This window comes from Myxocyprinus asiaticus, chromosome 7, assembly GCF_019703515.2.
Source record: "Myxocyprinus asiaticus isolate MX2 ecotype Aquarium Trade chromosome 7, UBuf_Myxa_2, whole genome shotgun sequence".
In the NCBI taxonomy this organism is placed as follows: domain Eukaryota; kingdom Metazoa; phylum Chordata; class Actinopteri; order Cypriniformes; family Catostomidae; genus Myxocyprinus; species Myxocyprinus asiaticus.
In genome coordinates this window covers 53001910-53028745 of record NC_059350.1, presented here as the reverse complement: position 1 = coordinate 53028745, position 26836 = coordinate 53001910, and the positions used below count along the sequence as shown (strand labels likewise).

Genomic DNA, 26836 nt, shown 5'->3' with positions numbered 1-26836 from the left:
TCCTGATGGATAATTTTTTTCTCGTTCAATTTCCTGTTTCAGTTAGAAATAATTAACATATTTAGAGTGAGGTTAACATACGCTGCATAATAAATGCATTATAAATGGCCATCTTGGCCATAACTGTCAGTATTTGCAGTCATTTATTTCTTTAAAGTTGCCATTCAATCACCTTAAAGTCAATGTCAATTGATGATCTGCCAACCTAATGAGTTCCCTCGGGAATAAGAATGTTGGCATATCAATTACTTCCCTGAAAAAAGTCTTGATTGAGGGTTCACCCTATTGCTAATAAATCACAATTCTTGATTCAAATGTCTTAATTAATGACATATTAATCATTGTGGATTTTTTCTTGGTTTTTTAAGGTTTTTCCCCTCAAATGTAAATGACTTTTTCAGTCCCCAGTTTATGGGAAAGTGTATCAAATTATCCTTTATCAAAAGCAAAACACTGGCAGTGATAAAGGTCTTGCCTTGTATTCCGCTTGGAATCATCAGTTATCCCAATCAAAGTGAGGTACAAATATGAAACCACAAAAATGGGCCTGTATTTCAAAATGGAAAGAGACTAATTGCAAAACAAATGCAGAGAATGAAAGATTTGGATGCTCCATTGGCAATTGCTTCATTGTAAGAAGCCTCTTTATAATGCAAGAGGTATCATCTTTGCCTAGCTTACATCTATTTGTTGTATTTCGCTTTCCAGCAGGGTATTCAAAACAGCACACAAGGCAACTTCTATTACCATTAGTTCTCTTTATTGCACTCATATGAGACTACCATTTATTGCTTAAAGCCGTTCTTAACTGAAAATACCCTAACAATTGGCTTATTCTAAAAAAACATTCTAAACATCTAAATTAACTTGTTTTATTCAAGTCAAAGAATTTATTTATTATTACAAACCTGAGCATAGGTGTAGATTCAGGCATGGATGGTAGTGACATGTCCCTATTAACTTTCAGAAAATCGAAAATGTCCCGACCAATATTTGGAAAATTTTACCACATTGAAAATACTTTAACTTTATACTATGTTTAATTTTCATTTTAACAACTAATCAAGTTTCTTAGTATCATTAATCCTGTGTAAATTGTTGTTTAACTTTTTCTGAAGCAGCGCATAAACGGCGTTATGACATGACACCTGTTACTTTTCTCAGCGCTGTTCAGGATACACCAATCACAAATGTCAAATTAAAAAAAAAAATATATATATATATATATTTTGCCAATAAATGTTATATTTTGCAAACTGGAGAAGAACATCAGGGTAGAGAGAAAAAGCATGTTTTTATCAATAAAATGAGGCTTTCGTGATCATAATAGTCATTAGTTGTAAACCTAAAGTCTACTTTGTTCAGGAGGCCTGCTTTAAAAAACTCCAAATAAGCAATATGAGAAAAGAATATGTGGGATTGAAAGCAGAAACTGGGGAAAAATGTAAAGTTGTATCAGTTTTGAACAAAAAATCGAAACTTGCCACAAATTTGCCAAAAGTTTGCAGCTTTTCGCCAATAGTCCTGAACCTCCGGCAAACCTTAGGCAACAATGGACAAGTTTGCCGCAAATTTGCCATGAACTCTCGATTTTTGTAAGGGTTAGCATTGTCTAGATTAATGCTAAAACATGCTAGCAACATGCTAAAATATGCTAGCAATGCCTAGCTACATGCTAATACATGCTAGAAACCTCTAGCTATATGCTAGCAATGGCTAGCTACATGCTAAAACTTGTTAGCATTGCCTAGCTTGATGCTAAAACATGCTAGCAATGCCTAGTCATATCTCTGCACCAGAACATCTCACAGACGTGGGGGTGGGCTCTTTCAACTTGGGGAAGTCAGTGGGACATTCCCTTATGAAAATCGAGAGTTCATGGCAAATTTGCCGCAAACTTGCCGCAAATTCACCACTGATAATTTTCACATGCAAGTTAGCTTTGCGGCAAACTTGCAGCAAATTGTCCATTGTTGCCAAAGGTTTGCCAGAGGTTCACCACTACCGGTGAAGAGCTGCAAACTTCTGGCGAACATTTGCGGCGAATAAAAAGCTAATTTGCAAGCAAAAATAATGATCGGCAAATTTGCTGCAAATATGAGGCAGGTTTGTGGCTAGTTCGTGGCTAGTTTAGATTTTTGTAAGGGCATTCTCCCTATAATTTGTAAGCATTGTCTACATGCTAGCAACATGTTAAAACATGTTGGCAACATGCTAGCAATGCCCAGTTACATGCTTAAGCTTGTTAGCATTGCCTAGTTTGATGCTAAAACATGCTTGCAACATGCTAGCCATCCCTAATGACATGCAAAAACATGCTTGCAATGCCTAGCCATATCTTTGCACCAGAACATCTCACAGACATGGGGGTGGGCTCTTTCAACTTGGGGCAGTTGGTGGGACATTGTGGTGATGAGTTTTGCCATGGCAAGCACCACTCACATTTTCTTCTGGTTTAACCTACTTCTTTGTACCTTTAACCTACTTTCCATTTGCTTAATTCTGCATAATGCAATTTACAGAATGTCCATTTGTCCCTTGAAAATTATTGTTTTCTCACTGTATATCTACTTAAAAACGATTACATTTGATTTTGACCCATTATTTTTTCGCATAAGGCCATCACATTATCCAGCAAGTTTACTGCGTATTGCATTTTCCCTCCATATTGTGCTGCCCTAGTGATCAGTATTAAACCTGTTCATTTTTCAGAAATAAAAAAAACAAACAAACAGGCTAGTACAGTGGGGCAGAAAAATAGGAAATGTTAATAACAATGTTATTTTGCCTATATTATCAGAACGACTTGTTAACGTTTTCTTAATATCAACATTTTTAATATTATCCTCCTTAGTATGTCCCCACCAACTTTTTAACCAAATCTTCGCCCTTGAAAGTCATCAGATCTGTTAGAAATTGCTCCTTAAAGTCATCATGAAATCAAAATTGGCCCTTTTTACTTTGTTATTACACTTTCTTGGTCTGATTGATCAGTGTATGTTATTCCGCCTCTTTGGATGAGGCTTCACGCTATTCTCCGCGGCATCCATGCACAACTCATCACGCGCCCCCCTGAGAGCGAGAACCACATTATAGTGACCACGAGGAGGTTACCCCATGTGACTCTACCCTCCCTAGCAACAGGGCCAATTTGGTTGCTTAGGAGACCTGGCTGGAGTCACTCAGCACGCCCTGGATTCAAAGGGGTGGTAGTCAGCGTCAATACTCGCTGAGCCACCCAGGCTCCCCATATTATGAGTTTTTAAGATGATCATGACTTAACTAATTTGGGTCAGTTTACATGATTTCATTGGGGAGATTTCATTAAATTAGGCTTAAAAAGTCCTCAAAAATATTGTGTAATTTTGTTACCTCACTTTTTTTTTAGTAGATATTACTTAGTAATTTTTACAGTGTAACTTTTATTGCTTTATGCATTTCTTTAAGTAAAACCTTTAAATTAAATCATTCATTTTGTTTTATTACTATAATTATTGTTGTTGATAGTTTTCCATTAGCCATATCTGGTCTTCATTTGAGCTGTAATAACGTTCATATTACGGCTCCTATAGTGACTTATAGCTACAGTGCTCTCAAAACAAACTTGACATGTAAACTGTTGCGTATTCAGCCATCTGAATCTAATCGTTAGCATTAAACTCGTAACTAAGATGAACAGCAGACCTTCAGCTTGTTGATTTAAACAGCACTGTAGCCCACATCCATTGTACCCTCGGGAGATTCACTGTTGTTTCCACGGCAACAAGCAGACCCTTGCCCTTCCCAGGGCTCCTGACATTCATTGGGACCGTACCACCTCACACTGTAAATAGGGGGTTGTTAACAACATTGTTATAACTACATTCTTGGTTATATTCTATGAACTACATATTAATAAAAGCGTTTTAAATCTCTGACTACATATAAATTAATAAAATAGATTAACGAGTAAATTTAGGGATTATTCAAGGTTAAAATGACAGCATCTCCTCCCCCCCACCGCCCCTGTCACATGACTTGGTCCCTCCTCCCACGAGCTGTCAGAGCAGCTTGTTGCACGACCAGCTTCTTGGTAAACTAACTTGAGTCCGACGTTAAAATCTCAACCAGTTGCCTGACAAACCGCGTTTTGCGTGGACCGACGCGCATGTTCGCTACGGTGAAAGATCAAGCTGTAATTGCCTTGACTTAACGAGTCCTTTACGGCAGTTTTCATCGAGCTCTAGTGTTGTCTGCGTGATTTGTGGCAAAGAAACAGCAGCAGCGGGTCATGGTGACCAGGTAAGCGTTTCAGAACACTTCGCTGAAAAGTGCCCTGTCCAGAAATATTTAAAATGGCAGTACATTGTTTGTTATTGCATAGAGAGAGAGTGTGTTTAGCTAGCGTTGGGGTCGTCGCGCAGTGATGTCGACATGGGTTTAATGTACGTTGCGTTGTATCCTTTTACATATGTGGATCGCGAAAGAAATCGCGTGAAAACGAAAGTGAGCTCAGCGCGAGCGCGAGAAGTTGACAGATTTCGCACGAAATGCCCGCGAATTCGCATGAGGGCCACCTTAAAATCGCATTTAACGGAAATGGTGACGATGTATCAATTAAATTGCTAAAATATGCTCATATGCGAGGTTTATTTACGTGTTTAAGTGTTTACTAATTGTCTATTTTCTCCACGTCATCGCTCTGTGAAAATTGTCGCCCGCCGATTTATACAGCGAATAGTTCGAAATATCCAGATCGACCAAACAACTTTTGGAATTTTTTTTTTATGTAAAAGATGGAAAGAGAGAGCCTATTGTAATACAAACTGTAATAGTATAAAATCAACACAGTTTACGAGGACAGGTCAAACTTCACACTTGTTTTAGCGTTGAAGTTGATAGCAAATGCCTTTTTCCTGCGTCATCGCTCCAGTTTTTAGTATTTACAATCGACTTTATATCATTTCGGAAGAGTTGCTGTCTAGATGTAAAGATTTAAATGCAAGTGGTTCGCCCAAAATTAGTCCCATGCCCAAATCCCTGCGCTACACCCTGGACGCACGGCGAGAGCGTAAAAGCCATAACAGCTAGTGCTTTAACACACTGTTATAACCATTACTAACCAGTGTTGGGTAAGTTACTCTAAAAAGTAATTAATTACTAACTACTAATTACATCTTCCACAGTGTAATTAGAGTACTGTACTAATTACTCTGTTTGAAAAGTAATCGCATATACTTATCAACTTCGACCAGATGAAAAATACAAGGATAGACATGAAACTGTTCTTTTAATTCTTTCAAATAAATCATATAAATCAAATAAAGTATTCATGAACTGGCCAAAGAATTTACGGGGGCTGCGTTAAATTAGAAAACATTTTACATGATACATTTTAACATTAGATGTTAAATTTTGATTTTAAATTAACTATTGTTTTATATAGAATTGTTGTATTGTCTATACAGTATTTAACACAATTACATCAGAAGTAACTGTAATTAAATTACTGAAAAATTAAGAGTAATCCCTTACTTTTTTCAATAAAAAAGTAATTTAATTACAGTAATTAATTACTTAGTAATGCATTACATCCAACACTGCTGCTAACACATCAAAGCATAGTGCGCGTGACACTGCGTCTATACTAAACGCGAGCGACGCGACACAGCTAGAGCCATTTTAATCAACCCTGCTGTTTACACGTCAAACGCTTTCAGGGACGTTCTTGACGCATCGTGTCCCTTGCACTTTAGATGTGACTGAATGGCACTTTAATCACCATTTTAATTTATCATGGCATTTACATGATGCTACAATGGTACATGACCTAAAACATAATATTACCATGTTATATGTCCAGAAAGCAAGCTATTATCAATGTTACCACGTGCATCTGTTACTGAAGGTTTTCAGCTAAAACATACACATGTCAGGTGAGTTACCTGAGAAACTGCTGAGACAGAGACATCGATATGGAAGAGGATATATGCTAAGGTGCTTTTCTAAATCTCAATAAGCGTAATGCAAGTTTGACCCAAATAGGAATCTAATTCCATGATCTAATTTTTATTTGCTCTCACAGCAGGTATTGCAACTTTATCGACGTTTTAGTGAATGAAGCCTCTGCACATCCAGGTGCTTAATGATTCTTGTTAAGTGAGGACATCCAATGGGGGGTAATTAGTTGGGTTTTAGAAGCGTGCATTATTTAGTTTTGCTTTAAAGGATGGTGTAATAGTGCTTTACTGCAGTATTCTGTCTGGAATCTTGTTTGCATGTGAATATAGTGGAGGTCAGATTTAGGATTGTAACATTGACCAGTCATATCAAATATGAACGTTTGATAAAGTAATCATAAACCCGTGCATTACTCAGAGCTCACCACATAAGTGAGGAGAAACAAGGGATATTAAATATTTAGGCTTAATGTCTAAATCTGTAAAAGATTAGATCTGCATAACATTCTCTTTAAAGGGAAGATTCAGGTTTCAAACACTTGGCTGGTTATTTTATGTCAGAAATGATGTCATAAGTTAAATGATTTACCTGTGACAGTAAATGTTGCCTACCTTAAACTGTAAATAATATTTGTAGTGTAAGGATTGATGACAAATACACAGTAATTTCTTTGCCAAGATGCAAATGATGCATTAATTAAAGGAATATTCTGGGTTCAATACAAGTTAAGCTCAGCCGACAGAATTTCTGGCATATTATTGATTACCACAAAAATTTCGACTCGTCCCTCCTTTTCTTTAAAAAAAGAGCATAAATGGAGGTTACAGTGAGACACTTACAATGGAAGTGAATGGGGCAAATTTTTGGAAGGTTTAAAGTAGAAGTTGACAGATATGTTTTTTTTTTCAGGGCCGATAACGATTATTAGCAATCAAGGAGACCGATAACCAATATTTGGGGCCGATATACATTTGCAATAAAAATGCACATTTTAAGTAAACAAATATTAGTAGTCTCTTAAGAACTGGGCAAGAATGAGGACATTGTGGCCCAAAGACAACCAAAGAAGTGGACTATGGGGGATCTTCTACCGTTTATATAAAGATATACTGAGGAAAGATACTGTATGGGGGTTCAGGGGTAACCCCTGAGAGAAAATGTACATAAAAGTCTTAATGAACCATTTTTATATTTTCTTTCAAATTCAAATCTACCAAGTACAAACAATGTACATCTAAATAGTGCATTCACCTTATTCAGCTCCGCCCCTTTTCCGTGCTCCGCTCTTCCGAATTTTGTCATCTAACTTCCTGTTTGTATTGACACTACTGAGAAATGGATTACGTGTGGGAGCACAGAAAGTATTTTTCACCAAGAGTTGATGGTGTGAGTCTACAGCACCCCTTTCCTACGTGAAAATGCTCATGAGGTGTTTTTTCTGTCACTCAGTATGTTCGTTTTTTCAGACACCTGTGGAGGTAAATTGGACCTGTCAGATCAAACTGGGACAGCTATAACACACATGATACAAGCGTTTCATTGTTATACGTGTAATTCTGCTTTATTGTCAGGTTTAAACTTGATAATAATTTGGTTTAAAATGTGTAGTTGACATGAAATTTCAAACAGGACAGCTTGTATTATTTTACATGCAAGTTCAACATTAAAGAAAATGATATTTACTCTTTAAAATTAATTTGTCACCCTACATTTTTAAGAGTCTTAAATGTGATTAAAGTAGTTATAAATGCAATATAGAATAAAATGTACACTTTTATGTTATCTCTTGGAGTTTAATGAGCACAGAGGCACATCAGTAGGTCCACAGCTTGATTGTAGGATCTTGCGTATTTATGAATGAAGTTTACTCGTGTTTTAAAATCTTCCCGCTCTGCTTCCAGTTGTTATGACATCCCCTGAACACTTTAAAATACTCATGATAGCTTATGACTACTCTATAACCTGGAAATCCACTTCGCTAGTTATTTACACTTTGACAGCAACACCATAGAAATCAATATTGAACCGCTAGAGCGGAAGTTCAGAGACAAATCTTTAAGATGGCTGCATGCTAGTTTCTCTGACGCATAAGGTGAATAGTTAAGTATAACTGGGCTGACTATCAAATAATGGAAATGTTTTTCATCATAAACAGAGAACTCATAATTTCAAAGTTTTGGTTGTGTTTCTTGCCATCCATGCCAGAGATGATACGTCTGAAGGCGCTCTAGAACCGCGATAAATTGTCTTGTCACAAACCTTGCTTAGCTGAACTTTTGGCGTCATATCAGACACATGAAGATTGTTTCTGCTTTATTTTAGTTTTCTTCAGTGTATTTTAGCGAAAGATGCCGGTATCATCTATGGTTCTGCTCACTATATTTCACCGCTACGGTCTACTGTTGTTAAAATAATCGCGTCTGCAGCTCTACTATGCGGTGCCTCATGTCGTGGGCCAGCGGAGCGTGAAAGGGCCTTAATGAAGCGTGTTTGGTGCTAGAGCAATATAGTAAAGGATATAGCGTTGAAAGATCAGTGCTATCTATGGCCGGAGCGCTTGTGGTGTACACAGCTCCGTTGTTTTGTCGTGCTGCTAACCTAAAGTGTAGAAATGGCGAGATGGGGCAGCCGTTCTCATGATGTCTTGTGGTTCGGACACGGACCGCGGTCCGCTAATTAGTGACTGCTGGCGTAGAGTATTGTGATGTTTATTGAAACGTCAGTATCTGCATTCTTACCTTTGAAAACAGCTTGTCCTCTTAGTGATGCATTCATACTCTGCTTTCCTCTTTCCAACCTCTCCCCCACGAATACGGAGTACAGTGTTGATTGGCCATTTACTCGTGACATATAACCAATACGATAATACTGTGGGCGGGACATTGAGCCAGACTACAAGCAGTAACCTTTCAGAGAGAGGCGGTTGCATCCGAGCCAGCGGAGTGCATTTAAAATGTATCGGCAATCAGATCAGACAAAATAACGATTCCGATAATTAGAAAAATTAAAAATATCGGACCCGATTATCGGCCAGGCCGATAATCAGTTGACCCCTACTTTAAAGGCAGAAATGTGAAGCTTATAATTTTATAAAAGCACTTACATTAATTCCTCTGTTGTTTAAATTGTCGTTTTTATGGTCATTTTAGTGTTTACGGCATTACGTTGTCTTGAAAGCAAAGTTGTAAAATTGGCTATAACTTTTCACAGATGCGGTTAGTAAGTGAGTTGAAATAATTTTTTGTGGTAATCACCATTATGCCACAAATGCTGTCGATTGAGCTTAACTTGTATTGAACCCGGAATATTCCTCGAAATGACCAATTTCCCAATGTACCCATTCCCATATTGAAACCCCCCCCCCCAATAGGAAACCAGCCAAAGTGTTTAGTTTAATCAGGTCGAGTTGACTGTCGGGGTTATCAGGGTTGGTTGGCAGTAGCATTAGAGACGGCCTGTCTCGCCTCATTGACGTTTAAGCAGAGCATTGTTTTAGCATCGTTTGCCGTTGCTTTTGTAAAAGCACTCTGGCTGTCACATAATTGCAGTGTGCTTGCAGGAACGAAAGCCCCTAAAAGCAGGAGGCTACAGCTGTTCTATTGATTTCGATGGAAATGTTGAGAAGCGGGGCCTGACTCATCACTTCTACCCCACTGCATCATCCCTCACGTGATACCGAGAGGCTTCCTGTCATGAAGGCAGGAGGAGAGTGTCCTCATCGCCCTACAGTAATGATGCTCATTGTCATAGCAATGGGTTGCCAGGGGATGCAGAGACCTTGGAGGCAGATGGAAAAAGCAGAGAGCTGCTGCGTTTGATGGAGGTGTTAGAAAAGACATGCGAGAGAATTCAGTCTGTCTTTCTTCATCGTGACTATACAAACACTGCCTTGAGGGCAAACATACTCTGAAACTGTGTTAAAGGAATATTCCGGGTTCAATACAAGTCAAGCTCAATCGACAGTATTTTTTGCATAAAGTTGATTACCACAAAAAATCATTTTTTCCTCTGTAAGTCCCTTACAGTGAATTACAGTGAATGGGGCCAGTCCGTAAACATTTAAATACTCACTGTTTCAATAGCCTCAAGACAAAAACAATATGTGTGTTAACATGATTTTAGTGTGATAAAATCACTTACTAACCGCATCTGTGTAAAGTTATATCCAATTTTACAACTTAGTTGCATTGATGACGTTACGCATAAACCCTGTAATCCAGCAAAAAATGTTACAGCTTAAAAAACACATTTTAACAGAACAAGACATAAATAATAATTGACGATTGTTCCCCTTGATATTGTTATTGTGATTAATTTCGATTTATTAAAAATTACATTAAAATGCTTATTTACAGTAGGCATGCCATATTCTTTATGTAGACTACACATTCAAAACAAGCTAAGAACTGTTCAGGAATTACTTTATGGCTGTTTTTACATCAGTAAATCAAGACAACAAAACTGTTACAAACATTTTTAATAAATTATACACAGAAGTAAGCAACAGAATTGTCTGTGATTGGTTACAGTGCTCAAAAGCTGCAAAAAACAAACAAAACCAAATTATAAATAGAAAATTTGGACATAATGGGAGTAGACGTAAGTGGAAAGCTGTAATACTAGACATTGTTTGTGATTGGTTAATTGGAAATCTGTTTTATTTGATTAATTATGCAGTCCTAAAATAAAAACAATGGTTGTCAATTTAACGTGTTAATTTAGTACAGTTATTCAAAAACAATTATGTAATAATTTATGCATTTAATCATGCTTCCCGTACATGCGTAAATTCCATAATAAGGAATATTCCTATAATAAGAGCAATTCAAGCATCAAGAAAGCTCTGCAGCTAGCCCCAGCTGCTAGTACAGGCAATACGCCTGGCTAGTCCACACTTAAGGCGCGAGGACTCGTTTTTCCGCGTTCCGGGTGGTCTTGCACACAGTCGAGCACTCAGCCTTTCAAAGTATACTCATTTAACCGCGAGCGAATACGAATGCGTCCGATGCATGTGCACTATGACTGCTCCGTGATAATCTTTTAGTACAGTCAACGATACACACAGATGACGACTGCGAACGTGTCGAGAAAATCAGGGCCGCACTCGGACAGTCCGCGCAGACTGTGCTGATGATGAAATTTGTGTCACGCATACTGCGTGCATTCCAATCAGCAACACAGACAACCGAAGGACAGAGAGAAGGCAGCCCAAAACGAGTAAGGATCTGTACACACAAAATTAAATATATGCGTTAAAAACAGCTAAACAGAGCGCAATGCAGTGGAAAGAATGCAGGGCTCGTGAGATACGTTCGTCACTGGAAAATAGTGAGCTGCAAGTCACACGGTGCCGTAACCAAAGACAGCGGTCTGACCAATGTTGAGTAAGTTACTAAAAAAGTAATCCACTACAAGTTACTAACTACTTTTCTAAAATTATAATCCAATTACTAATCGAAATTGATTTATTGAAAAAGTTTACATTACTAATTACTTTACTTTTAAGTTACTTTCTAAAACACTTGTCATACATTTTTTGTTTGTTTTTCCGCTCAACAAATTTAAAATAATCTCTATTTTTTTCTCCTTGTTCAATGTCGCACACGCTTCAGCTGTCACCGAAATGCTAACAAACGTACATATGAACATATGAATTCACATTTTAATTGTATTACACATAAATCTTATTTATTTCAAAATATTTGTAACCCAATTAATGTACTTAAAAGTAATTACTTTCATTGGAAGTCAGTAACTGTAATCTGATAACAAGAATTTAAAATCTAATAGGGATGGGACGATATTAAAAAATTTGCAACATTGTTTTCTGTCCAAGTGATCATAAATGAAATGACCCATCAAACATCATAATCTCTCTATCACTGGATTTTACCACTACTGCGCTTTTTTCTACACTGTTTACAGGGTTCACACAAGGTACTTAAATTCAGCTTTTAGAACTTTTAAGTTCTTGAATACCTGGAAAATCGCCTTGTTTTGATGAAAAGTGCTTGAGCATGGTTCGCTAAAGAAACCGAGCGATTCTCATTGATGTTCGCTGAACTGAAAGACTGTGAGGCGCGTGTTGAACTCTTAAAGTGACAGTAACCTTTTTAGCGTTTCTTATTCAAATGAATGTAAATACATTGTTATTACGTGTAAATTGTACACATTATTTCAAACAGTGATAGCTTATATCATTATTATATATACAATTTCATGATATAATATGAATTAATATAGTGTAGAATTTTTTATTTTTACAAAGTTAAATTTTGCTAATAATAATGATGACACAAATTATTAAAAGATAAAATATACGCTTTCACATACTTTTTTCAGGACAGGTTCTGTTCAGTTTTATGGCTTGTTCTGAACCTGAGCAGCCTGAATGTACACACTTTTTTTGAAGGCTTATTTGTTTGTAATCTTTTGTTACAGAGAATGGTATTTGAGCAACTCGTATTATTTAAACTTTGAGCATTTATATTGTGTATTAAAGAACTTTATTTTGATAAAAAACTTATATTGTGTATTTTGCTCAAAATGTTTTCAGAAAAGATTTTTTTTGTTGTTGTAATATTTAGTAATTTAAGTGTTATTATATCGATTGGAGATTATATCGAATTGTGAACCTCATATTGTATATCGAACCGAATCGTGAGATAACCATATCGTCCCATCCCAAGTTACAAAGATTTTTGTGCCTAAAAGTAATTTGATTACAGTAACTAATTACTTTGTAATCCATTTACACTCAACACTGGTTCTGACGCATGTGTACATAGATTAAAATGTAAAAAAATAGTGCAGACGAAACAGAAGAACGCTTTCTGTTTGAACGCCACCCAAGTCTGCCTCTATTGCAATCTATTGCAAAAATAAAGTTGGCCATTGATGAAATCATAAAAGCAATATATTGACTTCTAAAGCCACTTTTTCCAATGCCTATTCAATACTCATCTGCCACAGACTGGAAATGTAATATCTTAATTTCTCTGCAAGTATAGATATATGTGATTATTTGCAATTGAATTAGATTAATCAGTGAATCATAATGTAAATTTGATGAAATTATTTGTAATCAATTGACATCCCTATTTAAAACATTTTCACTGATAGATTTAACAGTAATTTATTACAAGCTTTGGGAAAACTATAAATTATCTGCTGCCAGGGCATAAAATTTGGGAAATACCTTTAAGATAAACATTCAGGAGGCTGTCATAGGAAGCTATGAGGTCAGCTTGCCAGTTCAGGGAAGCTCGGCCAACAACAGAGCCTCAGATAGGGAATGCGGAATGGTATTGGCTAGATCGCGGATGGGCGGCCCCTTGCCGGAGGCAGTCTGGCAGAAAGGGGTTGGTTGCTGGAGAGGAGGGGGGGGGGTGGGAATGGCTGGAAATCTAGATAGTTTAGCAGCAAGCAGACACGCTGGTGCTTTCTGCGCTGTTGCTGAGAGAAAATCCCTGTCTCGGCATGGGCCGCATGCTCGCACGGGGAATGACAACAGTTCACGTGGTCGTTATATCCGGAGAGGGTGAAGTGAATGAGTCTGATTGCCGCACCAGGTGCCTCTTTGCGTAAACTAAGAAGGAGAGAGTGAAATGTGAAGAAGAACAAGGCTCCGTTATTCCAGGTGGGAGGAGTAGTAGCTTTTTTCTTTAAGCGCTGTTTTTCCCAACACACGGAATTTTGCTGCAATATGGTGCATGCAGACAGGGGTGTGGAGGGGGGATCTGAAAGGTGGAGTTATGTCAGTAAGTTACTGTGTCTTTATACCATGTGTATCCTATATCCCAAGTCTTTCTGGTTTCTTCTCTGAAAGACTTGGGAATTTAACTCAGTGATTTGTATGGATTCAGACACAAACCAAATGACTGAATGTTTTTGCAGCATTTCTTAGAGTTGACTTTGTAAGATAAAGTTTTATTTTCTTTGGCAGCCGCTACTCATCGCAGCAGAGAAGAATTTTCCATCTGCAAGTAATGGTCCAGTTTGTGATTAGCAACGGCTTTATGCAAATTTAATGAACACCAGCATCTTTCATATATCCGACCTCTGCTCTTACCAAAAATGCAGCGCGGACCGTGGCAGGAAAAGGCCACACATTGGGAGGAAAAACGTATTTTTTTAAGAGGGAGACTGACTCTGCCCTTCCCGTAAAAAAAACAAAAAACACATGAAAACGATTCAGGCAGCCACTGACTCTATATGCAGCAGCACCCTTCTGAATCGATCAGAAACACATTGAGACAGACATGGAAAGGTAATTAGCCCGCACCTTTTAACGCTTTACAGCTGCTGCTAGGTGATTTTACTGAACAAATTAGCCTTTATTATGTGCCCATTTTAGTGCGGTCACTGTATTGCGCACTTATAAAGAGAATGAAGACTTTGTGCCAATATTTTCCTTGCATGTTGTCAAGCCATTTGTTTTACATCAAGAGAAAGTTTGTTGCAGAACGGAGGGAATATTTAAACATAAGTTAAAGAATCTAATCAATTCACTCTTTCCTAAGGTTGTGAATAAAGGACCGGCTATTACTCTTTTTATTTATTCTGTTTCATTAAAAAAAAAGAATACTAAAACTGAAAAAAAATGTAACATTCGGTTGCATTAATGCAGCTGGAACATCATTATAAAATCAGAGCCTTATGATGATCAGTACACATTTTATTTTTGGTCAAGTGCACATAAACTAACAATCAACTTTCAAGCATGTCATTCATTGTTTCTTGTGATTTAACCCTTCAAGCTCTGAAGGTGTTTTTAAAGATTTCATGTTTCATTGGCATACCTAAAATTAAAGGCTCAAAAAACCTGAAAGAGGGTCAATTTTTTGGTATAATTTTATAGAAAACTTTTCAAATGTTTTAACGATATAGATTATGATAAATGATGAGACACTCAGCATAAGAAACTGCTGAAAAATCACAAAGAAACTTGAGCCAAAGATGTACTTTTTTCTTATTTTTCTGATTTGACATTGTATGTCTCAGGGTGTAAATAAGGTAGCTTCGAATGCATTTGTTTTGTTCCTAATCATGTCACCTGCAACTGAGTAAAATTTTGTGTTCATACGACAAAGCAATCAAAAGTTATAGCTTTACAAATATAATATAACAAACAAATATGTTAGAACTAATTACACATGCAAACACAACTATGACTAAAGGTTTGCATAGCATGCAGACATGATTTTAGTAATGAGATTTCACAGAATGAGTTTCATTCTGTGTCATTTGAGTCATCATTGAGTCTGTGTCATGTACTTGGCGCCATCTCCTGGTGGCCATATGTAATTAGAGTAAACAATCCTCTCTGCCAATATTTGCACGACTTCCCCCTCTAGTTGTAGCGATCTGAATCCTAATACAATAAGTCTAGCATCCCATGAGGCTGGGCAATGTACTACATAATTTCCAATGAAGTCATCCTATCCAGGAAAGCGAACGTGTTTTAGCCAGATAACAAGATGCCAGATTTGCACATTGTGCTTCATGTGGATTATCTGATGATCTATGCATCCGATTACCTTGTGTGTGGGCTCGATTAAAAGAATGGTATGTAATATTTAATGTTGCGTTTATTTTTCATGAAGTTATAAGGCGAAAACACGGCATATAAGCAACATCTTTTTACATGTAACATGTATATCAAAGACATATACTTTTATTACACCCAAGATTTTTGTCTGCAAGTAAAACAAATAGGTGGGTTGTATTCTACTCTTTGAGAGTTTTCCAACAACATATGACACATGACTATTTGATCAGATTGATGTTTTTACTGATTACAATAAAACGTACAGTGCAAAATTATTAATAAATTATCAAATGGAACTCTTCGGATTTGTCTGCAAATTTCAAAGCTCTTGTTCAGTTTTGGCCTATGTGTATTGTAAAGTAGAGCTTCTGAGCTTTCAAACGATACCTATTTTGTGTTGGTCTAGAGCAGGGATGGGCAACATACGGCTCGCTGTATCATTGACAAGACTTTTAGATTTTAGTTAATTGAAAAAGGGATTATATAAAGATTGCATTCAGGCTAAGATGTTATTACAACTATCCACCAGAAGAGGTTGCTTGTTCTTAGCAGACCTGCTAATCACTGGAGGATTCTAGCATGCAACGTCTAACACTTGTTCATCATTTCTAAGGCAAATTGAGCAAAATGTTACCTCAGCTAGTCAGTGAGCTAGTGCGCACTAACGTTAATGTACACAGGTGAAACCCATGTCTTTTGTTTGCCTGGATGCAAAATCTGTCATTAAAGATTTCAGTTTGATTCGCAAATACACCATTGATCAAGTGATCAAAGAGACGTACAGTATGAGAGATACGTACACAAGAGCTGCTCTCCTCACAAATGTAAAGGGTAAAATACAAGGGTAAAAGGCATCAAAACTTTTTACGAAATCCGTGACAGTGCGGGAATCACCAAAGACATCTAATGCTGTTTCACTTGTCTAGACTGTATAATTATTTTGACGGGCCAATCTGAGCATAAAGGGTTAAAAATTCTTTATGCGTGTTTTTTGGTATGCCGCTTCGTAGTCATGATATGCCTTGATAAGCGAAATCTCTCTAAAACCAAAGAATGGGTTTAAGAGGGATAACAAAGATAATGAAGTTCAAAGATACAACAACATTGTCCCATTCTTTTTTCCCCCTCAAAGCTACTACTGTAAATGAATTATCAGAACTGAAATCGTTAAATTCCTCACAATTCTCACGCTGACACTTTCCCTGGGCAAACCTGTTCCAATCGTCAAATAGTTTCTAAAAAAATAGAGCAAATGTCTGTCAGTGGCTAAGTAGATCAGATCTGTGCCTAAATGATCTTCTTAATTAAATTGCACATCAGTTTCAAACAGCCTGAGGATATGAGTGTGGTACCAGCCAGGCATGGCAGCCGTCCATGACGCTATAAATAACTGGAGACGATGATCTGGGGATAAAAGCAGCCTAGGTGTTATGAAGATAATAACTTAGGTCACCGAGATTCAGTTTGACATTAAGGCTATTATCATATGACACACCCGTTTTTGCTGACCACGTTGAATAAGGGAGCTCAAGCTACACTACGTGCAGCTATAGCAAGCTTAGTTTTCTGTCCCCTGTATATGAGTTTAAAGCTGTATTAACATTTATGTCAGTTCTCTTAAAGGACAACTGATACGGATGAAAAAATCTCATATCTAGAGGCCAGAATATCGTCCCTTTTTACTTTGGTCTGTAAGCAACCAACCAAAACACCCAAGCATCATGGAGGTGACTTTTGCACAAGTTAGCATCCCTTATATTTTCTTCAGAAAATGTGCAGCGAAGGCAGTGAAGGTCACTAGAGGTAGACCGATATATCGGTTTTACCGATTAATCTGTGCCGATAGTTGCTTTTTGGAACCATCAGTTATCTGCAAAATTCTATGGCGATAGTTGCCGATAGTTTTTTCATCATATCGTATTACAAAATAAGAATCCCTGGTGTGTTCCGGGCTTGTTTATGCACCTTTTTCCTGGAGGTCTTACTGGGGAAATAAATGTGGTTGGAACTTCGGGCGGAAGCCGTTCTATAGCATTGGCTAGCTCTAGATGCAGTCATTTTAAGACCCTGTTTACAGCTGGTAATAAGACACATTTCGGATGATCCGATCGCAAATTGTCAGCGCTAAATATAGTTGTAAACGGGGTGCAAATGTTTTGTGATTGGATCATAAAAACACAACAGAAGTAGTTAAAAACCACATTGCATTTGTGGTTTAAAACGCCATCCTGATGAGTCCTGGATGGCAGCGAAGCACTACCTCTCACCTGTCAATCACCCGCCGAACAAAAGTTTAAAATTATGTGTGGATTTAAAAGGAAATTACCGTCCGATCGGACAAATTGAAAAAGCGATTACATACCCAAGGATGAGAACTTCACGGCTGTTCCTCAGTGTGTCTGTCTGATTTGAACATGCAGGGTGACAAGATGACAAGCACACACATCTGAAGCTGAACTAACACAGGTACTCCATTAAAAACAATGGATAATTCTGCTCGTAATGTTGCATTTGTGCTTAGATTAAATTTCAGCTGCATTTGCGAGAAACAGCGTGCCGGATTTGTTCGCGCTTTCTTTGTATTTATGACTTTTTTTGCAGTTTATTATCGTTCAGTAACACACTGATATAGTGATTGATGTATGTCCATACAAAATCAAACACGCTGTCGTCAAAATCCCAACACCACAACGAAAGAATGAATGGACATACGCCGCAACAACAACTTGAAATCGGAAGTAACGCCCACATTTCGCGCTAAGCATCAAGGGACTTAGGAAAAAGGTGGATGCTTGAAAGTTCTGCGTTATGCACCAATTTTTTTCTGGTTATTATTGGGATTTTGATTGAACAATAAACTGCATCTGGGATTTTATTCATTTTGGACTCTTTGTCTTTGCCCGCCATAGTAAAGTAAGAATAAGACATATTTTGGCATTCTATGAATCGATTTGAAAAACGATCTATCACTATACTATGTCCCACCACCTTAGTTATCGGTATCGGCAAAATCCACCATCTGTCGACCTCTCGCATATATACTGTATAATAACTGTGTTTAGTATCTTAGCATAGTAGTTTAATATATGTTCCAGGTTGAATACAAGTTAAGCTCAATCTAAAGCATTTGTTGTATAATACCGATTACCATGTTTTGCATGGATGCATTGCATGTTTATTAATATAAATTTTTTGTTGTTGCAAAAATTGCGGTTGCAGTATGCCACTTACAATGGAAGAAAATGGGGCCAGTCCATAAACATTAAAATACACAATGTTTTAAAAATATAGTCACAAGACTTAAACATTATACATTTTAACATGACTTAAGTGTAATTAAATCGCTTACTAATCTTATCTGTGTAAAATTATATCAAATATTACAACTTTGTTGTCAAGACAATGTAACGCTGGTACACCTGTAATCTGGTAAACACTGTAACGTAGGTAAATCCCTGATTTCAGTTAGGATAGGTTGTGATATTACTTTTTGTTTAGCTGTAGAAAATGTGGCCTAATTTTGTGTGTGAAACGTGTAGAATGCAGCGGTCACTTTGGCTTCATCTACTTACCTTCTCTTTTAGTGATATCATCTGGTCATGCTGTTGTTTGAAACTTCAGCAATGAAAACCAACACTAGACCTCAAATGTTGCATATTGTATATTATTAACAGGAGACATCGGATTACAATTAGATGTTCAAAAATTTTGAAAATGCCTCACCAACTAGGATACACCTCTTGTGCAAATTAAGAGGTGACCAATATTATGTAGTGCCAGCTGGCTTTGGCAACCCAAATCATGAAGGCCTGATTTGATGCCATGGAGGATTACTCTACATTCAGGCACTAGGCCTGGAACCGCATTTATTGCAACAAAGGACCCTGTATGAATGAGCAATACCAGTTTGAAATGCCCCTTTGACCCTGATAAGTTTATAGGCTTTACTCAGGCCAACACAGAATCTACAGTTTTGTTTTGTTGCATTTTCTGAACTGATATGTGGGAAATAGGGATGGGTATCGAAACAGATTTCCCGATTTAATTCGATTCTGATTAACAAGCTCTTTAATCGATTCTGATTTCGATACGATTTGATTCATTTGGGTATATTTCAGTTATAATGTCCATTTTGCTTGTATATAATATACATTTTCTCTCAGCTAATGCTGTAAATTATACAAGGAAACTTCTAAGTTGGTACTTTACGAAAATATAAATTTTCGAAGTAACAACAGGGCCCGAACCAGTTCAGTTGCTACTTATTTAATAGATGTAATAATCAACATAACCAAAACTGAAGTAAGCTTAAAAGTACAAGATCGGTATTTGTATTTTAAGAAACAATATTGGGATTGTTCAAATGAAGATCACGACTACTCTGAAAATCAATATTTTTACCCAGCCCTAGTGAGGAAATGTGTGGAATTCTGCAGAATGGATGTAAACATGGTAAAAAGTCTTTAACGGAGCATTGAGAAGCTCGAAAATGTATCAAATTAGCCAAAATATTTAATAAAGAGACATGCAAGAGTATGTATTAAAGGAATATTCCGGGTTCAATGCAAGTTAAGCTCAATCGACAGCATTTGTGGCATAATATTGATTACCAAAAGCACAAATAATTTAAAGTCAGAAATGTGAAGCTTTACATTTTTATAAAAGAACAGTAATTCTTCTGGTAAATTGCTTGTATTATTTGAGCTGTAAAGTTGCTTAAATCGTACTTTTAACAGTTATTTTAGGGTTTTAGGGTTTGTTGACAGTATATTATCATGGCTGTAAATTTGTAAAATTAAATACTTTACACAAAAAAGGTTAGTAAGTGATTTTATCACACTAAAATCATGTTAACACATATTGTTTATGTCTTTTGGCGTACAGGACGTGTGACGTAATCTCTGACAGGCAATGCAAGTACGTTGTATGTATTATGATGTTAGTACATAGTAAAAGTTTAAGACACCTAATCAGGGATGTCATAAAACATTGATGTATCGATTATTGATCGGCACGTTATTTTATCGATATATTTTTGAGGCATCGACATATTAAAATTAGCAACATATAAATTTGAAGCCCAATTTGCATGCTTTCCAATACACTCAGTTGGCCTCTGTTTAACAGTCTGGTGTTAGGACAGGGAGACCACAAGAGGGCGATATACCGTTTACTGAAGTACACACACACACTGGACGAGCTTAAGCGGCACTTGAGATGGTAGTCGAAAGTTACGAAAGTTTTGGTACTTCTTCAAAAATGAACATGGTGACGTTGATGAGTTTGCAGGTTAGTGAAACTGTTGTAACTACACAAACTGTACGATTAGAAATGGCGATGTTTATTATGCAATTTCCCTGTATGTAGCTTTGAATAGGTCTTTCATTCAAGCTGTCAAACCACAAAACGAAATGTAACTGAAAATACCTTGTGTAGGCTCTTTGAAAGATACATGTTCACAATAGATCATCCCGTGATGGCTAGAGTAAATAATCTTTGTCCTTTGAAAATGATTTGGGTTGAGTTTAATGAAAAACTATGCATGTTGTACTCTGTGGTGAATACGTACATTTTGTAGAAATAAAATAATTGTTTCTAATTTTAGAACGCACCATGTCGTCCGCCAGACACGTCTGGTGTGCGACCCCCTTTCATTTTCCCTGCCGCTCACACTTTATTAAAGTTGTGTTGAGACTGTTGTGCAACGAGCAGCGCAATTTATATTTGAAAAAAATCCCAATATATATCGATATCATCTGGAAAATCTTCCGATTATCGATGCATGAAAAAGAAATCGATCCCAAGCCTACACCTAATATAAAGTGGACCAAAGGTTTTTATTTTTTAATTTTTTATTTTTTATTTTTATCCCCTTTTCTCCCCAATTTGGAATGCCCAATTCCCAATGCGCTCTAAGTCCTCGTGGTGGTGTAGTGACTCGCCTCAATCTGGGTGGCGGAGGACGAATCTCAGTTGCCTCCGCATCTGAGAACGTCAACCTGCGCATCTTATCACGTGGCTTGATGAGCGTGTTACCGCGGAGACATAGCATGTGTGGAGGCTCATACTATTCTCCGCGGCAGCCATGCACAACTCACCACGCGCCTCACCGAGAGTGAGAACCACATTATAGCGACCACGAGGAGGTTAACCCATGTGACTCTACCCATCCTAGCAACCGGGCCAATTTGGTTGTTTAGGAGACCTGGCTGGAGTCGCTCAGCACGCCCTGGATTCAAACTCGCAACTCCAGGTGTGGTAGTCAGCGTCTTTACTCACTGATATACCCAGGCCACAAGTGGGACCAAAGTTAAATCTTCGTCTATATGAAACTCAGTTTGAAACCCATTTTACGTTCATAATGTAATGTATTTTTGAGTGAAACAGGATATTCAATGAGAAATAGGATTGGACTTGATGCTGTCCTTCATGAATTGATTAGAATAGTTTAATGTTCTCTTTATTTCACAGGTGGTTTGAGGGGAGGGGCTAACAAATAAGACAGAAGCAGAGCTACTTTTTACATTTTGACAAAGATTGCAAATACAATTTTTATTTTTTATTTTTTTCCCGTTAAATAACATGCACCAGTGAAACTTCCACTATCAGATCAAGAACATGTATAAAGAAACGACATAGGGTCGATTTTAGTTTTATGTGCATGGCTTCTTCTGAGTCTTTGCTACGGTGTAGATCACCCACTTTGATAGCGCCAAGTCTTTGACTCACCATCACGCACGATCTGATGTTTTTCGTTATAATAGACAATTGCATCTGTGGAATGCCCGACTTTACTCTTCAGCCAGGTGTCGCCCTCCGGAACCACTAATCATTGTGGAGAAGGGCGGGGGTGTGCAGACAGCGCTAATCTCTGCATGTCACAACAAGGATACCGCAGCCACCTTCTTACCTGCACACCATCTGTCCTGCCCATCCCTTCTTCGTTAGCTAGCTTTCAACCTATCTGTCAAAGCTCTCAACTTGAGGATTCATAACATGACTTGGCTACAATGTCAAGGCCGAATCTGTGCCCGCAGAACTCTGCAGAAAGCTACACATCTCCCGCCCCTCGAGTGTTAATTTAAAAAATATTTGGACTAATTTGATTGTGCATGGAACTAGCAATTAGCACTCTCCACTCTTTTTAATGCATTTTACCATGTTTCTGTCCATTCTGCGGATACAGGAAAAGCCAGAAGTATTCTTTATGGGCCTGGCAATATCTATTCGTCACTCTTCGATGAACAATAATAGTCGTCATTTAAAGCTGCCATTACCAATCAGACTTGCAAATATTATGATTGCTTTCAAACAGGTTTCCTGAACACTCCCCTTGTCGTCCATTGGTTGCATTGGGAAAATCAACCTACACATGACTTAAGTTAACATTGCATATTAACTTGTATACTTGTATTAAAATGTATACTTCACCACCAAATATTATCGTTTCATCTAGAGATAGCTACTAACCTTTGTTTTTGCTCAGTGTAGGCCTTAGTTGAACGATCAGCTGACAATTATGTATTTGCATTAATTTGAATGGCAGATTTTGGTTTGTACCTTTGCTTTGATGATTCATTTATTACTAGCATTTCATTTTCCTTGTTTTCTAATTCCATATATTTGATGGGAACTCTTTTATTTGCATGATTGCACCTCGAAAAGAGAACACACAAAAAATTGAGTGAGGGTTACTTAAAAAAAAACCTAGTCCACCTATGTCTATGAACCTAAGTCCACACAGAAATTTCAGGTTAAATTAACAGAACATATTTTCAAGTAAAGGCTACATGCAATTCTTAGTTGCTCTAATTAGAACTTGTAAAGTAGAGTTTACTTTGCAATACTCTGTTTCTCAAGTAAATTTTACTCATGTTTTGTTTGCACATTTTATGCAATGTAGCACTGAATTAAGCCATGCTTTTAAAAGTGTGCTTTCATTTCAATGACTTTTTAGTGTACCACATGACACAAGGAAGTTTAACGTATGCTTTGTAGACTTTTAGACAACATCACTTTGCTTTAATGGCGATAGAAACAAGAGCCAGAGGCCTCAACACTTTGGTGCATAAACAATCAACAGATAATTTTAGTAGAAAATTAACTTCAGACTTCACAAAACAAGAAGTTACAAAATGTAATAATCAACAATAAAATGTGTGTAAAGCAACTTGCAAACAGTGAAACTATGCATGCTCAATAATGCATGCTGGGAACACCAGCTTCGAAAAGTTAAGTAAAATGTACTTATTTTATTTACCTGTGGAATTTACTCATTAGCAAATAAATATGACAAAGTTTTCTACTTTAGGAATGATACATGATGACACACTGTAAAGATAACAAACAATCATAAATAATATTTATAACAAATATGTTTGAATTGAAAGCAAATGTAGAATTAACTTAATATTTTTAAGTCCACACTTTAACTTATTCAATGTAGAAAATACTTAATCTTTTCTATTTAAATATATTTTCTTTCACTGAACTGATAAAAACAAGCCTGCAAATCCAATAACTTTTGTGGGCTATTAATTGAGTTTACAAGCTTTAAGCACTTGCACAAGCTGACAGATTGTATTACTGAAGCACCCTTTAACTATCATTCACCTCATAAATTAGACCATCAGTTTCTGAGTTCTAAAAATACAAGAGGATTAATTGCATGAGGTCACATCTGACACGATTTCTATCCAATGTTTTTTATGGTCGTCTCTCTGGGGTAAAGCTATGAAATTAAATCTTGCCGTAGAGACTACGTGTGCGACGAGTACGGCAGGCCATTTAATTATATAATGGTAAAATTGGAATAGAACAGCGGATGCCAGGGTTGTATGACGGCGGAACGCAGATTGACTCGATCCAAATTGGAAATTCCAGCATCTAACACTAGGGTTTGTCCTCTCCAAGGCAGCCTGCCACCTTCCTGCGTAAGTCAGTGAAATCAACCAATCAAAAAAGGGCTCAAAAATGACACAGTAATCTTAAATTACAGCTGCCTGGTACCTTTTTCTAACTATGGCATGACTAGTTGACTAGTTGGTTATTTGACTGTGGTTCCTTGCCATCTTGGTGTATCGTAAAGCCAAACGACTTGAGTCCCAAGTGAACGCACCCTCGATAGGTTCCTACTGCCATTGTAGATAATGCCTTTAGGGCAAAGTATACTTCAGTAATAGTATGGCAATAGTATGCATTGTTGTCACATGATGTTGCAAGTGGCGTCCAGTTATCTTGGAATTAAATAGGATTTTTTTTAAATAATTTTTAATCTAATTTTAAAATGTGTGAAAAAAATAAAGTTTGGGAGTCAGTCAAATAATGAGTCTAGAAAGATTTAAAAAAAATCGCAGTTCATATCGTCATTCGTCGCAATGGAAATTGAAGATATATGGTGGTTTCTTTTAAAACCCCCTGAGGCCCGAATGTGACTGCTGTGTGCATTTTCCATTCTCCTTTTTGATTTTTAACTAAGAAACATGCAAAAAAATAAAAATGAAAAAAATTAATTTTTTTAGACCTAATAGTTTTCCTAAAAATTGATGTCCTCATATGTGGACAGCCAGACTAAGTTGTGAAATTTTAAATAAAACCAAGCTATAGAAAGTCCGATTTTTTTTTTTTATCAGATTGTGTATTATGTTTTCAAGAGTGTTGGTTATTCATGTTTTTGAGTCGTTACAGACATTACATCAGAAATTAACATATCTTAAATGGCAGCTGCAGATTTTTACAGCCCTGTTTGGTCTGCACCACCCCCACTCTTACCCTCTCCTCCCCTCCCGTAGTTTGCACAAGAAAATATTTCCAGATGTTCCAAGAAAAGACCTCTATTTCAGCAGCAAGATTTGTGCAAGGTCCATAAGTCATGCCAGAGGCTGTGATTTATTTCACTGTCTGGTCTTGCAGTGGCACTTGTGTTATAAAGGTGCTCAGATTCTTCTGAATGTTACGAGTGAAGTGCACATTGCATATATGTACATTTAAATGTTGTTTTGTCTGTCTGAATTTCATCTGTTTGTCTGAATTCCATAATTGCATATCTATCTGTCTGACTGACTGTCTGTCTATCTGTCTGTCTGAATTCCATAATTTCATATCGGTCTGTCTGTATGTGTGTCTGTCTGAATTTCATCTAGGGCTGTCACGATTATGAAATTTGGCTCACAATTAATTGTCAAACAAATTATGAAGATTAATTGTCTGGTTTTGGGCTGTGACGATTAATTATCTCGTTAAGGGCTTTCACGATTAATTGTCATAAAATTGTCATATTTTTTTAAGGTGTGCTTTTTTTCGGTATGTGTGCTTCATACACTGCTTCATACACTTTAAGACGTCTCCTCCTCTTTGTCACTGCATGTCATTAACCGTGCATGAACCAAGAACATTTGCCATTACACGATCGTTTAAAGTGGAACTAGAGTGCTTTGCGTTCACTTTTATTTTCACGGAAGTTTGGCGCAAGCCTCTGCTGACAGCACGCGCATCAGAGCGCTTCACACGCATTTCAGGACAGGATCTGGTTGACAAAAAAACATGCTGTTCATGGCATTTATACAGTATATTCGCTTAAAATTCTCTTATTATATCTACAGTATTTGTCTGTCTGTCTGTCTGAATTTGATCTATCTATCTGTCTGTCTGTCTGTCTGTCTGAATTTCATCTATCTGTCTGTATTGTCTGTTTGTCTGAATTTCATCTATCTGTCTGTCTGTCTGTCTGTCTGAATTTCATCTGTCTGTCTGTCTGTCTGTCTGTCTGAATTTCATCTATCTGTCTGTCTTGTCTGTTTGTCTGAATTTCATCTATCTGTCTGTCTTGTCTGTTTGTCTGAATTTCATCTATCTGTCTGTCTGTCTGTCTGTTTGTCTGAATTTCATCTATCTGTCTGTCTTGTCTGTCTGAATTTCATCTATCTGTCTGTCTGTCTGTCTGTCTGAATTTCATTTATCTGTCTGTCTTGTCTGTTTGTCTGAATTTCATCTGTCTGTCTGTCTGTCTGAATTTCATCTATCTGTCTGTCTTGTCTGTTTATCTGAATTTCATCTATCTGTCTGTCTGTCTGTCTGTCTGAATTTCATCTATCTGTCTGTCTGTCTGTTTGTCTGAATTTCATCTATCTGTCTGTCTTGTCTGTTTGTCTGAATTTCATCTATCTGTCTGTCTGTCTGTCTGTCTGAATTTCATCTATCTGTCTGTCTGTCTGTCTGTCTGAATTTCATCTATCTGTCTGTCTTGTCTGTTTGTCTGAATTTCATCTATCTGTCTGTCTGTCTGTTTGTCTGAATTTCATCTATCTGTCTGTCTGTCTTGTCTGTCTGTCTGAATTTCATCTATCT

At 37.2% G+C, this 26836-nt stretch overlaps 1 protein-coding gene across 13 annotated transcripts in view; it reads left to right on the top strand.

Moving 5' to 3' along the window:
* The first annotated feature begins 4042 nt into the window (after positions 1–4042).
* Positions 4043–26836, top strand: part of LOC127443851 (muscleblind-like protein 2a) — a 100630-nt gene continuing 77836 nt past the window's right edge. For 10 of the 13 annotated variants that reach the window (XM_051702834.1, XM_051702833.1, XM_051702828.1 and 7 more), the window contains exon 1: positions 4043–4281. The gene's annotated coding sequence lies outside the window, so the exon portion shown is untranslated. The other 3 variants (XM_051702822.1, XM_051702824.1, XM_051702823.1) reach the window with 3 other exon arrangements.